Below are 4,619 nucleotides of genomic sequence, written 5' to 3'. Positions count from 1 at the left end.
CCAGTGAACTCAATTATATTTGTGGCATTGCGCTTCAAGATGCTAAGCCTGTACATTGGCCTTAAAAGAGTATCTTATTTGTACAAGTTTTATATTTGCCGAGATTTCATTTCTTCTTAAAGTAATTCTCTCATCAATAATTATAATTTAAACAAATAATTATTAATAATTTAAAATAATCAATTAAGTTATAGTGATAAAAATACTTTCTTTATCTGATCTTCTCGTGTCTTTTGAATCAAGAAAAAGACAATGAATGTGTGAGCTTTTGTAAATTATATGCCCCGTCCGTTTCTGCCCCGAACAAAGCAATCAAACGATTGAGAAAAGATATAAAAACATAAAAACGAAGACTACCGATGGTGAATTGCTCTGCCTCGTTTGCTCGGTAGAATGTTGCTGTTGTTATCATTCGTTCTCCTCCTGTTTTTTGACTGGATTATTTGCTCAGTCTATGTTTTTTATTTTTTAGCCTGAAGAATTTAGCTTTTCTGGGATCTTTAAGGTAGGATGTTTAGATTATGTGTTCTGGAGCGGGGAAAAGGTACTTACCAAGGGTATAAATTTCCCAGCAGAAAAAAAGACTATGGGCGAACCGACAGGGTTCAGGGGCCACCAATCCCCCTTGTTCCCCAAGATACAATACACCACCTGGGGTGACCTTGCCTCCTGGGGGACGGTCACAAGAAGTGTTGGCGCCTGTATGAAAATTGAAGAGCTTGACTTCGATTGACTATTAGTCCTCAAGATGCAGTGTGTTCACTAGTTGACAAAACGCCAGGCTCTTCAAGCAAACTGACAATATAAACAAAGGATCGTAAGGAGATAATCGTGATAGATCGTTCTATCCTTGGGTCGTAGTATTGCATGACAACAGCCATGTACACTAAGGAGACCCCCACCCACGACAACATGCCATATTTTTTTTATTTTTGGGGCTCGTTTGACTGGGTATTGCTGAAGATAGGCCACCCATCTAGTATTATCTGGTGCTCTGCCTTGAATGACAGGAAAGAGTTTGTAGGCATGTGGTCCCTCGGGTCAATAAATTTTCCTATAACAATCTGATTGTCCTGCTTGTTCTTAACCGGGGGGAGTATCCTGTCCCAACCAGAAACGCATTGAAGCATAAACAACCTACTGAGGGTGAAACGCCTAAATCTCCTTAACAACTGAAAGAAAACAACACTTAAGGTGTGATGTGCTCGTACCAGTTTATTGGAGACCATATTACAAGTGTATATACCCGCTTAAAACAGTATTGTTTTTTTGTAAGTCATTCTTTAACCCTTTCACTACTGAAGCCCATTGTGTGTCACATCCCTCTATTCCTGGAGCTTAATTAGCATTCCCCACTAATATACACACGCAAACAAAACATGCATGCTCAGTAGGTTTTCGAGGCAGATTGTAAAGAATAAAGCACAGAAACAGGTAGTGCAGATAATGAAGTTTTAAATGAACCGAAATATTGGCGTTTTTGCCACTCTTGTTTAGAGCTGTAATGATTTGAATTAACAATTTCATACAAAAATTCAAATTTCGCGCCATCTTCTCTACCAATGATCTCAAATTTTGCATCATTTACAAAATTATTGTTATCTTAGACACAAAATATGAATAGAATATATAATAATAATATGATAAGTCTGGAATGCCTGGTGTCAACCTTTATGGCAGAGACCAACTTAGCAGATCCCGCACTTGTAATACGTCTCAATCTTGTAGACTTTCGGGTCTTTTTTTCCGTTCTTGCTGCAAAGAACACATGCCCTCTTCCTTCCTTCTACATGAGTGGCGACATGGATAGGGGCTGGGACGTTCTGGGGAGTTGGGGGAGCAGGAACTTGTGGGCACTTTCTCTAGTTGGACTTCGCAATAAGCGCTTGCGCAAGTTCGGTCTTGAAAACTATAACAGTTCTCTTTGCCTTTCCTTGTTATCTGCGCTTGAATCCTTCAAGGATGAAGGCGTTGGTCACTGCCAAATTGAACAATAACCAGAACATATTTATACCATTTACACGATTGCCAGCCCGAGAAATAAGATAATTGGAGCTGGTCTATTTCATTGCGGCCACGATACTTTTTACTTTTCACTTCTTTTAACTTTTCGACATTCGTCGAAAGAAGACACACTTTTATGCCGTATTTCGTCGGCTTTGCCAGCATATATTGGCGAAAGCCAAGTCTTCCCTTGAAGGCAATCGTTCCCTCATCGACTGATATGTCCTTTGAGGGCTCGTAAGCCTCCTGTATATTTTTTAAGACATCGCTCAGTACCGGGCGAACTTTGAAGAGACGGTCGTAATCGGCGTCCCCATGTTGTGGCTCATTGTTCGGATCGCTGAAGTGCAGGAATTGGGCGATCTCTTCAAAACTTGTCTTGGAAATCACATGCTGAGTTCTTCGGGAGTGACGTCCTTCCACTTTGCCAGCCGTGCCTCTCTATCGGCTTTCTGCCCGATAATAAATCGTGCATATCGGTTAGTTTCTTCAGAAATTAAACCAATAAGTTCATCCGAAAACATCAAGCTAAAATAGTCTTAAGCTTTTGCATCTTCTGATACCGTTTTCTTCAACCGTTGTTGCCCGGTGAAGTCCTCGAGGTCGAAATGCGTGAGTTGCTCCGACCAATTTTCAACACTATCTTCATCGCTCTCGTCTTCGCTTTTTTCCTTGAAGAATGTTCAAAACCCTGAAACTCATTTTCAGAATTGTTTACATCATCATTTTCGTCAGGATTAACACCAAAAATCACTCTAAATTCGTTCGCATCGATCGCTAAAAATTCCGCCATGTTTGCGGTACAGGGGTGACTGATAAGTTTTCAGTCGCGCTCGGGTCAGTACGCAGCTCTTACAAGATGAAATTTGATTGGGCAAATGAACAATATTCACACCTTCATTTAAAGGGGGGCAGGCTTACCGCAGATAAAGAGCTGAAGAACAAATCAATGAGCGAAGTAAGGGTATCTTCGAGTGGATCTTTGGAGATATAATCAACTATTTTAAATTCATTGAATTCAAAAAGAATTTGAAGGTGTGTCTTAGTGTTGTTGGCAAAATGTACAATACATGTGATCTACTTCACAATTCCCGAGTGTGTCTCTATGGTAACAACACAACAGACTACTTTGATGTCCAACCTCCAACAATTGAAAATTACTTTTAATAACTTTAACAAAAAATGTGTCTTGATGTGTTTTGACTCAGGAGCAATAATAATGTATATACCAATAAAACTATTCCAATCCTGGAGTGGGGGGACACTCCCTTTATATGGGCTATATGGGGATGTGCTGCTGGTCAGGGTTTGGTTTTTTACCTGAACAGGGGATAATATTTTTGGCCTTTCTGTTCTGTTCTAGACAGGGAAAAGATAGCTGAACTTACTTTCACACGAAAACCCCTCACTGTGGTTGTGACAACATGAGTGAATTCCAGCAGAAATGTTGACTTGTTGCAATGCGTTTTGTCTTGTTTAGGACTAAATAAAATGAATAGGACAAACAGAGTCAAAATAAACGCCAACGTTTTGACATTTCTTTCCGTCCTTACTCAGGGCGGTTACACTCGAGGTTTTTTTTAGGACAAAACACATTGCAACATTAAGGATATTGTCCTGAACAGGGTCCTAAAATTTAAGGGTGTTTTCATAAACAGGAATGAAACCCTCAGCAGCACCCCTATACCCAAACTTGGGATGAGAACCCCCTGTACACCAATATTGTTATTAATAATCAATTAATAAATTACACTTTCATGTTCAGGGATACATTTCTATCATGACTGAAACTCTCCTAGTAAACAACAGTGGGGAGGAGAGAGAGGGTATCTAAAACATAATTGCTGTTTGAGTGGGATTAGGTGTGGGTCGAATAAATGTTTCTTCTGATATGAAATGAACAGTCCCTCAACAGGACATTTTGTATCCCTCTGAAGATTAGTACCCTAAAATGGTTGTGCTGTTTAAATTCCCCCCGTAACTGTTAATAAAAGCAGTAAACAATCGTACTATAGGGCGTCTTGTTTTTTAGTACTTTATCCATTAGCGTCATCATCAGGGCTGCTTGCTGTTGTTGCTGTTACATCATGTGCATTTGTTGTTGTTGCATAGGCTGTTTATGTTTTCTGTCTTGTAGTTCCTGCCTCTTGATTTGAAGCTCTGCTTTACGCGCATCAGCTTGTTCTGTGATCTCAGCTTTTCTCAGCTTCAGTTCCTCCGCCCTATTATTGCCCTTGATTTCTCCCCTTTCTTTCAAATACATCATCTTATCTGAGCCAGTCGCTTTTCTTTTTTGGGGTTTGGGCTCATCGTTGTCTTCCCTTTTCCTACTTTCTTTGAAGGTTTCAAGCGACTGTTTTTGCATTTCTTCGGCTTTAGCCTTGTCCTCGTCAGTGTGCTTATTTTTCTGCTCCGATCTTTTCTGATTCTCGCTGTCATGTTCGAAAAGCTCCATGATATTTCGATCACTTTGATCAACGTCTGTTTCTTCGGTGGGACAAATTCCACTGGCTCGAGCCTCTGCCTTCACCTTGTCCTTGTTGTTTTTCTCTAGCGTGTAAAATTAGCGATCTCTAACAGATCGCTGACTTACTTTAAAGACTGTTTTTTTCTAT

The 4,619-nt window shown here is 40.1% G+C and overlaps 1 long non-coding RNA gene across 1 annotated transcript; it reads left to right on the top strand.

The window, feature by feature from the left end:
• The first annotated feature begins 357 nt into the window (after window positions 1-357).
• Window positions 358-1,172, top strand: LOC125570145. Its single transcript, XR_007312523.1, has 2 exons — window positions 358-505; window positions 573-1,172. It is a non-coding gene; the product is annotated as an uncharacterized LOC125570145 (long non-coding RNA).
• Window positions 1,173-4,619: the final 3,447 nt, after the last annotated feature.

Source organism: Nematostella vectensis, chromosome 8, assembly GCF_932526225.1.
Source record: "Nematostella vectensis chromosome 8, jaNemVect1.1, whole genome shotgun sequence".
NCBI lineage: Eukaryota > Metazoa > Cnidaria > Anthozoa > Actiniaria > Edwardsiidae > Nematostella > Nematostella vectensis.
Note: the sequence above shows the minus strand (reverse complement) of the source record. Positions and strands in the feature narration are given on the sequence as shown.